Source organism: Erpetoichthys calabaricus, chromosome 18 (assembly GCF_900747795.2).
Source record: "Erpetoichthys calabaricus chromosome 18, fErpCal1.3, whole genome shotgun sequence".
Classification (NCBI taxonomy): domain Eukaryota; kingdom Metazoa; phylum Chordata; class Cladistia; order Polypteriformes; family Polypteridae; genus Erpetoichthys; species Erpetoichthys calabaricus.
Window position 1 is genome coordinate 71,074,613 of NC_041411.2, and position 12,481 is coordinate 71,087,093.

Below are 12,481 nucleotides of genomic sequence, written 5' to 3' on the forward strand. Positions count from 1 at the left end.
CACGAGTTACTCTGCAATTATACGGACAACTAACGTGAAAGAGGATCCAGGATCGTTTCCTGCTTTGTACCCAAAGCTGTTAGGGTGCTTTCTAAAACCAAATGTGACTCTGTACTGGGATGTGCAAATTAAGGATTAAACTGAATTAAGCAATTATTTCTTGCTAGGGTGTTGTGCCGTGTTAGCTTTTGTGAATGTAGTGAGAAGTTAAGCAAAATGACCCCTTTTATTGGCTAACTAGAAAGATTACAATATGCCAGCTTTCAAGGCAACTCAGGCCCCTTCTTACAGTTCTCTTAATTATCCCAGGACTCCAATTAAAAACAGAAAACCTGCAGCCACAGTGGGTCCCCAGGATCGAGTTTGAGAGCCTCCTGCCATAGGGGAACCATTTTTCATTTCAAAAGAACAATCTACAAGAAGGTTCCAGAAGAAACTTTTAATTTTGAGCCATAAGTAATTGTGAGTAGATGATAACAGATTTGCGTGATAACAAAATGGGCTCCTGATTTCAAAAGGACTCTCGCTTCATACAATAAGCAGGCTAAGGTCGGGTTTTTCTGGATCTGCTGTATCGTGCTTGGTAGCCAACTAGACATTAAAGATTCCTGCTTTGAACACGCATTAGGAACACCTTTTAAAGCTCAAAGACCCAACGTCAGCTGTGGAAAACTCTTCTCAAGTTCTAACAAGGAACTAAACCACCCAGTAAAAAACCAGTAAACAGTCTGTGCAGGCTTTGCACTTTCTCCCAATATGTCTGTGGGTTCTCTCTCAGGTAGGCTGGAACCCCCCAGTAAAGGTGTGTGCTCTGCACTGACCCCAGCTCCTTGCCAAGATAGCTGCCCGCTATCGTTAAAATTAAAGGGGCCAGAGTGGTTCCTCATAGCGAAACCATAGGGCCCCCCCCAAAAAAAGAACCAGCCACATGAAAGGTTCCAAGAAGAACCCTTCATTTTAATCGGAAACAGATTCCATACATAACAATGAATAGATTGTAGCAGGTTTGTTACACACAAAAGGGTCCATGATTTCAAAATGACTCTTGATGTATACAACCACACTTGCTAAGTTTGGGATTTCTTGCTCTGTTAAAATTCTGTTGTTAGGTAGCCTACTGTATGTTAAAAGAGTTCCGCTTTGTCCACATATCAGAGTCCAAAGCCCCAATTTTATAAGCAAAGAACCCTCCATGGAATCAGAAGATACTTTGGCAAGCATTGGCTCACTCTTAAAAAATGAAGGTGCCAGAGTGGATCTTCAGAACGATGCCATAGGGGAACCATTTTTAGTTCCCAAAAGACCCGTCCACATGATGATCCAAGAAAGAACTTTGATTATTTAGATCCACAACGGGCTCCGTTCATTATATAGCTATTAGTAGACGGTAACAGATTTGTGAAACACCAATGGATCACAATTGTAAAAAGACTTTTGGTGCAGATATAAACGAACACACGCTTAGTCCGGGTCTTCTTAACCTGTTGGTACACAATGAGGTAGCCCACCATACCTTAAAGATTTCAGCTTAGAAAGTTTAACAAACCAACTTCATACGTTAAGAACCCGTCACAGAATTAAATGGTGCCTGGTCAAGTCATCATTCAACAAGGAAGCACACAACCCAGTAAAGAACCAGAAAGTGCCACTAAAGAACCAGCACTTCAGAGTGTTCAATGAGAGAATCGCTCTTAAAAACAAAAGGTGCCAGAACCGATCTTCAGAGAAATGCCACAGGGGAACCATTTTTGGTTACCAAAAGACCTGTCCATACGAAGGTTCCAGAAAGAACTTTAATTATTTAGTTCCACAACAGGTTCCTTACAGTAAATAACCATGAATAGACGGTAACAGATTTGTGATACGCCAATGGATCACAATTATAAAAAGACTCTTGCTGCAGACGTAAACGAACACACGCTTAGTCCGGGTCTTCTTAACCTGTTGGTATGCTACAAGGTAGCCCACCATACTTTAAAGATTTCAATTTCTACATATTAGAAAATTTAACAAACCAACTTCATGCATTAAGAACCCGTCCCAGAATTAAATGGTGCTTGATCAAGCCATCGTTCAACAAGGAACCACACAACCCAGTAAACAACCAGAAAGTGCCACCAAAGAATCAGCACTTAAGAGTGTTCAGTGAGCAAATTGCTCTTAAAAATGAAGGTGCCAGAGTGGATCTTCAGAGCGATGCCATAGGGGAAATGTTTTTAGTTCCCAAAAGACCCCTTCCACATGAAGATCCAAGAAAGAACTTTGATTATTTAGATCCACAACGGGCTCCGTACAAGTAAATAACCACAAACAGACGGTAACAAATTTGTGAAACACCAATGGAGCACAATTGTAAAAAGACTTTTGGTGCAGATGTAAACGAACACACGCTTAGTCCGGATCTTCTTAACCTGTTGGTACACAACGAGTTAACACATCATACTTTAAAGATTTCAGCTTTAGAAAGTTTAACAAACCAACTTCATACGTTCAGAACCCATCACAGAATTAAATGGTGCCTGGTCAAGTCATCGTTCAACGAAGAACCACACAACTCAGTAAAGAACCAGAAAGTGCCACCAAAGAACCAGCACTTCAGAGTGTTCAATGAGAGATTCGCTCTTAAAAACAAAGGTGCCAGAAACGATCTTCAGAGAAATGCCACAGGGGAACCATTTTTGGTTACCAAAAGACCCGTCCATACGAAGGTTCCAGAAAGAACTTTGATTATTTAGTTCCACAACAGGTTCCATACAGTAAATAACCATGAATAGACGGCAACAGATTTGTGAAACACCAATGGATCACAATTATAAAAAGACTCTTGCTGCAGACGTAAACGAACACACGCTTAGTCTGGGTCTTCTTAACCTGTTGGTACGCTATGAGGTAACACATCATACTTTAAAGATTTCAGCTTTAGAAAGTTTAACAAACCAACTTCATACGTTAAGAACCCGTCACAGAATTAAATGATGCCTGGTCAAGTCATTGTTCAATGAAGAACCAGACAACCCAGTAAACAACCAGAAAGTGCCACCAAAGAACCAGCACTTCAGAGTGTTCAATGAGCGAATCGCTCTTAAAAATGAAGGTGCCAGAATTGATCTTCAGAGCAATGCCATAGGGGAACCATTTTTAGTTCCCAAAAGACCCCTTCCACATGAAGAACCAAGAAAGAACTTTGATTATTTAGATCCACAACGGGCTCCGTACAGTAAATAACCACAAACAGACAGTAACAGATGTGAAACACCAATGGAGCACAATTGTAAAAAGACTCTCGCTGCAGACGTAAACGAACACACCCTTAGTCTGGGTCTTCTTAACCTGTTGGTACACAACGAGGTAACACATCATACTTTAAAGATTTCAGCTTTAGAAAGTTTAACAAACCAACTTCATACGTTAAGAACCTGTCACAGAATTAAATGGCGCCTGGTCAAGTCATCATTCAATGAGGAACCACACAACCCAGTAAAGAACCAGAACGTGCCACCAAAGAACCAGCACTTCAGAGTGTTCAATGAGTGAATCGCTCTTAAAAATGAAGGTGCCAGAATTGATCTTCAGAGCAATGCCATAGGGGAACCATTTTTGGTTACCAAATGACCCATCCATAATAAAATAATGCAGCTGAAAATACACTCTTAAAAAATGCTGGTTCTTTAATGACATTTGTTTGGGTCTTTGTGAAGCAATAGCTCTTTGAGGAACCAGAAACAGCCATTTTGTTCTGGGACGGGTTCTTTGCATATGAAGTTGGTACTCTGTGCTTTGAAAAACTTCCTAATATGTAGAAACAAATATTCAATGTATGGCGGCCTGTAGGACACACAGATTAAGAAAATCAGGACTTAGCCTGTGTTACTGCATGAAGCAAGAGTCCTTTTAAAATGAGGAACTATTGGTATTTTGGAAATCTGTTACCATCTGTGATGTATGGAGACTGTTACACGGAGATCTTAACAAAAAAAGAGCAGGTTCTTTCAGGAACCTTCATGTAAGTGAAATGGCTCCTCTACGGCATTTCCCTCAAGAACCACTCTGGCAACCTTGAATTTTAAGAATGAATTAAGCAATGTTGTCATTCTAAGCAATATAAAGGCCACTTCATGGGACGTATTACATAACTGGACAGAATAAGCATCATTCCAACAGTTGATACCTCTTTCCATTTTGGTTTGCTGTAATGACTTCCTGGTCTCGGTCTTTTTCTTTTTCGTTGTAGTGCTCCTATACTCCGGACACATCACCCTCACTGCTGAACTTTGTTCCAACAAGTTAACACCACCCTAACAATCTATTTTCTATTTTTTTCCCCATTGTACCAGATCACCGTGGACAATGTCCTTGTTAATCGGTTTTGAGCCACCGCTTAAAACAAAACATCGAGCAGTGCGACCCTCATCTTAGACTAACGATGACAGCCGCTGATGACGAGCGAATCGGAGAATCCTGGAGATTTCACCCAATGGAGATTGCAGGGTGACGGTGCACACCTCGCCCGCACGGCTGCTCAGATATCCAGCTCTCCTGCATTTGCGCAGCTCTTCTCAGGGCCGTCGAAAAACAATTTGAGTTTATAGCAATGCGCATTTAGAAGGAACCAGATCAGCGGCGCAACATATTTAAGAAATGTGTGTAGGTCGTTTAATTAGTACTTAATTATCGTTATTTTTTTTAATGTATGAACATTTTATAGGAATAACAATAATTGCATTTCACTGAATGCGCAAGGATAATTCCACAGTCTTAAAAAGAATCAGTTCTTTATTTATGGTTCTTCACTACCCTTGTATGGTGAACGATGCCTTGACAAAGCGGCATTTCATTCTTGGAAGGTTCTTTGCACATCAAGTTGGTTCTTTGTGCTTTGAAAAACTTGCTAATATGTGTGAGAATAAACAAATAAATAAACAACATGGAAACCGTTCATGTTTGGTAGGCTGCCTTGCAGGACACTAACAGATTAAGAACATCTGAATATAGCCTGTATGGTTGTATGCAACAAGAGTCATTTCTAAATTAATTAACCGGACCTCAGACTGGGGTGACGGTTCATCTTTCAGCAGGACAACGACCCTAAGCACACAGCCAAGATAGCAAAGGAGTGGCTTCAGGACAACTCTGTGAATGTCCTTGAGTGGCCCAGCCAGAGCCCAGACTTGAATCCGATTGAACATCTCTGGAGAGATCTTAAAATGGCTGTGCACCGACGCTTCCCATCCAACCTGATGGAGCTTGAGAGGTGCTGCAAAGAGGAATGGGCCAAACTGGCCAAGGATAGGTGTGCCAAGCTTGTGACATCATATTCAACAAGACTTGAGGCTGTAATTGCTGCCAAAGGTGCATCGACAAAGTATTGAGCAAAGGCTGTGAATACTTATGGACATGGGATTTCTCAGTTTTTTTATTGTTAATAAATTTGCAAAAACCTCAAGTAAACTTTTTTCACGTTGTCATTATGGGGTGTTGTGTGTAGAATTCTGAGGAAAAAAATGAATTTAATCCATTTTGGAATAAGGCTGTAACATAACAAAATGTGGAAAAAGTGATGCGCTGTGAATACTTTCTGGATGCACTGTATGTGGTGCTTATACTTATTACTATTCCATATTGTACTGGAACATTCATCATTCAATATTATACTATAGGCCTGGAAAATTCATCAACTAACAGTACAAGCCTGTGCAGTAATAAGTAAAGCGGACTACAATCATTACAAAACAACTTCTTCGTTACTTATCATTTGTTCTTCATACACTGCTGACAAAAACTTGTGCCCGTTTCATCTTACATTGTTAAAACGGGCTCTTTGTCTAGTGTGTATATATATATATATATATATATATATATATATATATAATCCATCCATCCATTATCCAACCCACTATATCCTAACTACAGGGTCACGGGGTCTGCTGGAGCCAATCCCAGCCAACTCAGTGCGCAAGGCAGGAAACAAACCCCGAATATATATTCAAAAATAAAGATATTGAAGATCTTTAAACTGCGCGATTATTGTCTTCCGACCATTCATGCAAATGGGGGGGGGGGGGGGGGGGGGGTATTACAAGTTACTTTCAGACTTTAAAGAAAGTATACATAACAATTTCGGGATTTAAATATGACGGATCGCTAGTTTACATAAACCCTCGATGGTTATGGTGGGCTAAGCCCCTACCCAAACATCATGTCAAGCCCCAACCCGCAGTCAGGTATGCTGTTACTTGTTGGATTTTAGGAACTTTATCACACCCTGCCACAAACGATCCCCCCTCTCAAGATTTCACACGCCCCCATGGAGACGGAGCCGTGTTGAATTTTACCCACGTTATTAAAACGAGTTATTAAAACGAGTGAAGTTTTGGTAACTTTATCACACCGTGTCCAAGTGACGACCCCCAATCCCATAAAGATTTCACACGTCCCCCAACCCCATTGAGACGCAGTTAAATTGGATTAGCCCGGGTTCCTAATTCACTTGTATTTTGAAGGGAGCACGTCGAAGCAATTGACGCCTGGGACAGCAAACCGAAACGCAAAGAGAAATTCGTTTATCTGTGATAATGCGCTGATCCACAAATCCACAAATTATATATATACTGCGGTGGGTTGGCACCCTGCCCGGGATTGGTTCCTGCCTTGTGCCCTGTGTTGGCTGGGATTGGCTCCAGCAGACCCCCGTGACCCTGAGTTCGGATTCAGCGGGTTGGACAATGGATGGATGGATATATATATATAATGTAAAATTTTGCCGGCAGTAGATTGAGAGCAAGGGTTTCAAAAGCCAAAAGCAAATAGAGTCCTATCGGTTAAAAAGTTGTTTCATATTTAAATTTCTCGCCCTGATGAAAAGCTCCCGTTTAATATCACGATTAAGCAATAAGACTGTCAATTGAAAACTATTCGTGTGATTTATTATATTACTCTTTATTTGCCGAGGAATTCCCATTATCCAAACTATACTTGTCGCCTGCCTTAAAACTCCAGACGTTGACTTTATATTTTTTAGGATACTGCTGTTTAGACCAGATACAAGCCTTCTTCGTTAAAACAATAAACCCAAACCAATCTCATCATTTACTTAAACGTACAACGAGTCAGGGGAACTATAAAAAGACGTTATTGCTCGTTTCAGTGTACAACCACAAAAATGAAGACCCCATAAAAGCCGTAAAACCCCAAAATGAAGTCATTCCTGTGCTATTTACAAGCGCGCTAGAGCTGAAGCGGCGAGGTTGCATTCTAATAAACCCTTCTAATTATTAGGAAGATAAGCTCTGCATATGTTAATGAGTGCTGCGGTTGAAAGTACACAAGCGGGTATTTACCCGTCACTTTTTTGGTGTTGAAATCGGAATTCTCAGGGATATGCCGCTCTGTCAACTTTGATGATTTGCGAAAAAGGGACAAAGTTTAGCTGACGGAGTCCCAGCAAACCTGTGCGCTGGTGGGACGTTTTCGGGCTACGTATACCGTTGGCCGTTATATGCGACGTTCACTTCAACTGATGGGCGACGTGTTTCAAGTGCAAACTCAGAACGCAACTCAGAGACGTTTATCAAACCCTCTCGATAAAGTTCAGGGTCACGGGAGGTCGGTGCCTGTCCAAGCAGCTCTGGCTATAAGGCAGGAAACAGCCGCGGGTTCGATGCCGGTCCATCGCAAGCCCACTCACTCACCTCTGTCACTCACGCGTGGCTTAGTCTGGAGAGAAGTAAAGAGGAGGAGGAAACGAACGAGACTACAAACGCTGTAAAGCAACGATAGTACTCCATATTACAAATGAAACTAACGAGGGTAAAATTCAACTCAGCTCCGACTCCACAGTGGGGGGGGGGGGGCGTGTGTAATCTTGAGAAGGGGGATCGTTTAGGCAGGGTGCGTTCCCAAAATCCAACAAGTAACAGCATACCTGACTGCGGGTTGGGGCTTGACATGATTTTTGAGGGGGCTTAGCCCACCTTAAACATCGAAGGTTCATACAAACTAGTATTCCGTCATCTTTAAATCCCAAAATTGTTATGTATACATTTTTTTTTTTTTTAAGTTTGAGAGTAACTTTCATACACTAACCACCCCCCGACAGAAATATTAGCTTTACTGCCGGAAGACATTCATCATTACGCAGTTTAAAGCTCTTCAAGAATATTAATATTTATTTTATATTTAAGCTATCGCTTTCGCATGGTTCTTATTGATTCTGACTCAGCCCTTCTCTTGATCACATTTCATGATCAAACACTCTTAAAAATGAAAGTGGCAGAGCGGTTCTTCAGAGCGATGCCATAGGGGAACTATTTTTTGGTTCCCAAAAGATCCAGAAAGAACTTTTTTATTTATTTAGACCCGTAACAGGCTCCATACAAATAATAAGTACGAACACAGATTTGTGAAATACCAATAAGTCATGAATTTATTGATAAATTCGCTACATATGTCCAGTAAGTAACACGGGGTCTGTTGCTGTCCTGCAGCCCAACATACATTAAAGACTTTTTTATCCGGGAAGTTTTTCAAAGCACAAAGAACCAAAAAGCACATCCGTCCCAGAATAAAGTATTGCTCGATCAAATAACGGCTCTATAAAAGGTACCACACAACCCAGTAAGCTCTTTGAAAGGGTCATATATAAAATACAGATTGGTTCAATTTTACTTTTACTTAATAACACCACATTCCTACGTTTTTAATCCCTTTTAAATCAAATCCAAGGTCCGGAGCCAATTCCAGCAACACTGGGTGCAAGGCTGGAAACGGAGCGCCACTAATGCGTATATATAAGATTATTAAATGACACGAACATCGTCACCTTCAGTAATCCGCTCCATGCACCAGAGAGATGTTCGAGCCCCCCAGCTTGACCCTGAACTGCGTGGAGCAGTTTCATAATGGCTGGATGGATCGACTATGGGACAAAAGCAATAAATGTATTGGTGGGATTTGATTAAACGACGAAAAAAAAAAAGTTTTTCTTTCTTTTCATGATCATTCAACTAAGCAAACACAATTTGAGAGGAAAGCTTTTCTTTCTGCAGTGTTTTAAATATATAACCCTTCCATTTTGTGAACCCATATTATTTCAATTTCATCATCGGTCACGCATCTAATCCTCTGCTGTTGAGTTGCTGTTTACCTTAACGGCTTTAGGGTCATCAACAACGCCATGAAAGTTTTAAACGCAGGCAGTTCAACAAACAGTCATTCTGCAAAAGGAGATGACATAGCGATGCAGCGCGACTCACTGCAAATGTCTTTTCTAATTATTCATTTTCTGCAGCCCTTCTTATTTGAAACAGATGGGGTGAGATTTCATTTCCTCTGTCATTTATTGCGGGGCGAACAGGTTGACCAACCGCTCCGTTTCATTAAAAGTCCGTCTAGTCCGCTCGAGTTTAGGCTACTGGCAGTGTCTGTTAATTAAATGGAGCTTCCTCGCGAATGGCACTCAGTGGACTAATAAATCTGACATACATTAAAATTATTTTGAACAGTCGTTTTCTTTCTTCGATTATGTCATGTAAATTGGGGCGACGTTTCGTGGTTTAGAAACGGGATGTTTGACACAGTTTCACTTTGTGATATTTGATATGTTACCAACAGAACAAAACTGCAGAGCCTTCGGAGATCTTGCTGTGCACGTTGGGTCGTTATTTGGCGCCGTATAAAGCGTAATCCTGCCAACACGATGACTATTCCCAAGTTCTGAAATATACTGCGTAATGTTTTAGTCTGGATGGGAGTTTTTGAAGCGATCTAGATCTAAATCCAGCATTCCATAGGAGTAATGTAGAATATTCAAAATGTTTCTTAACAGACGCCGACACTGTTGCCTTTTTTTTTGGCCCCTCTTTCTAAGAGAGGGGTGCGAAAGAACCGTTTTCTAAAGTTCCCCTTTCCAAGCTTGATTCCTCCAGTATGGAGAGCCGGATCCTAGCCGAGACCCCAGCTGATTGCAGACCACTTTTAAATCACCTCAGACCAGGTCAATACCCGAACAAAGCTGCGATACGACCGCATAATTTCTTACATAATTAATGAGCTTTGCTTTGACCGATCTATGATAAAGTCACATGTTATGTGGTAATATTATTTAAAGAGAGGGTCTTTAATTTCTCTTTATTCACCGTATTACAATTCTTATTCAAAGATATTCTTGATATAATATATTAAGGCGATGTGCCTCATTCTGTACTCCTTTATTCTAAATAAGTTTCAAATTAATCAGCACCCATTGATTACACATGCAGCCATATCCGAATATTCAAGTCAAGTATGTGCATGCCACAGAGCAAAACAAGTTGAAGTACTCGTAATGAACAAACTAGCGTGCTGGCTCAAAGAATCCAAATAAAGCCGGTATGGGCCGCTCTATCGGTCATTAAAGGGTACCCCAAACCCCCCGAATTCTTTCAATAAGCGGTGTCCAAGCTGTCAACGCGCACATTACAGAACTAACTGCGCCGGGGTCCGTGCGAGGAGAGAATGCAATGCGGATATTGGGCTACAGTGCTGCCCGTTGTTTTTAGAAATGAAAACTGTAAATTTGATATAGGACTTGCTCGTTAAAGTTCGTCTCACGTTATCAGTGCAGTGATTTGTGACGTGTTTAAATATATGTGTGTGTGTGTGTTTTAAAATCAATCAGTCAAACGCTTTCGGTATTATTTCTAACACATCGTCCTCATTAGAATTATCGAAGCTAGTCTCCGAAGTTCATTCACGCCACTTGCTATGAAATTCCTTGATTACCTGGAGCGATGTCGTCATGGGGCTTACTCAGAATAAACTAACGCCATATAAAATGTCGATGTAATGTTCCAGTCATTTGCTCGCAACTCACGCGAGTGACTACCGCGCATTACATCTCACAATACACGAAGTGCGGCAATTAATTGGATAAAAGCCGTGCTGTGCGCAGCTACAGGTTCCTGTTACAGAATGGGCTCCTTTTTTTTTTGTTGTTCTGTACCGCATGAAGGATTACAGCACAGGTCCCTGCCAATGTTTGCCTTTCCATGCTCTCTTATTGCGAAACGCTGACTGCTACCACAGATAAAGCGGAATCGGTCTGCCTGTCAAACGGGGGGGAAAAAAAAAAGCCTAATGGGTGGGTACAGGGCAGCGTTTTTCGCTCTTCATTATCGCACTGAAACCCCGTCGGTTGACTCCATGCCACGCGTATTAAAAAATTGGAGGGAGGGGGTGTTAATAGCAATCTCGTCAACTCGCCTCGTTGTCCTAAAAAAAAAAAAAAGGTGAGATGTATAATGGAAATGACAAAGAGAAAAAAGCTCATCGGGTGGTTTATGTTAACGCAACATTGCATGTGAAAAGCGTATAAGTTAACACTTAAATGTGCTTGTCAGAACAAGTTTCTGCAGCTAATCCGTTTTAAAAATGCTGTCAGATTACTCTTTGTGTAATAAAATGGTTCAGTGTAAAGCATTTCAGGGCACTGTTCCATTTTGTTTAACCAGTTATTTACTGAAAGCCCCCTGCCTTTTCCTTTCTTTAAGCTCATCGGTTAAGAGGTGTTCTGCATTTAAAGCTTTGTTATATAAACAACTCTATGACAACATGTGCTTTATTGCGACCGTGATTCCACATTACGAGCGCAGTGCAGAGGAGCGTGCACACCCTCAAATACATTGCTTAACTTTCACGAGTGTAACCAATACATTCCCATTCAGCAAACTTCGGCACGGTTATAGCGCTGTGCTCGGTAATGCAAGTTTTTTTAAGATAGTTACCTTTGTGTTGCTGCTAGCCTTCTCCTCCCACTTAGGAAAACATGCATTCAGAAATAAAGACAACTGTATCCAAAGGAAGACTTTTTAAAACCCAAGAGCAATGTGAAGATCTCCTCCTTTTCTAATCCTTTAGAAAACGTTAAGCTGCACTCAGGTAATGCTTTCTCTGGGTCTTGTTTCTTAAACAGGCACCTGGCGGATAAATTCTGGACGTGTTGCCTACAATCCATAAAGCTGAAACGTCTTCTTGAAGAGTTGCTGTCTATCTCTAGCCAAAGTGTAAGGTGATCCCAGGTAGTCAAATCCTTGGAGGGAAAAAAAAAAATGAGCGTGGATGCACTCCCCCTTCGCTAAAGTTGTCGTCTAATCGCTTTAGCGTGTATGAAGACACTCTCCGCACTATGGAGCTCTTGACTGCCAGAGAAACGCTCTGGCAGGTGGATGCAGTCCATAACATTTGCATTTACCCGCCCACGGGGCGTGGTTATACCTTTCCTGGCACCGCCCAGCCACTCCCCCATTGAAGCCGCAATATTCAATTTCAGGCAGTCGGCGTCCAATGGTTTTTAGGCAGCGCTTCAATTTGTTAAATGTATCACTGAAAATAATACACTGAATAGAAATAAAGCTTCAAAAAGAAGCTATTCTGATAACATAAAATTACTGAAAAAACTCAAACTAATATTTTACAAGATTGTTGATAAAAAGATGTGTAGGATAGC

General features: G+C 41.2%; 1 protein-coding gene across 1 annotated transcript in view; it reads right to left on the reverse strand.

Annotated features, from left to right (window-relative positions):
• Positions 1-12,176, reverse strand: part of sema3fb (sema domain, immunoglobulin domain (Ig), short basic domain, secreted, (semaphorin) 3Fb) — a 360,044-nt gene extending 347,868 nt beyond the window's left edge. The window contains 1 exon segment of the mRNA XM_028825108.2: positions 11,760-12,176. The gene's annotated coding sequence lies outside the window, so the exon portion shown is untranslated.
• Positions 12,177-12,481: the final 305 nt, after the last annotated feature.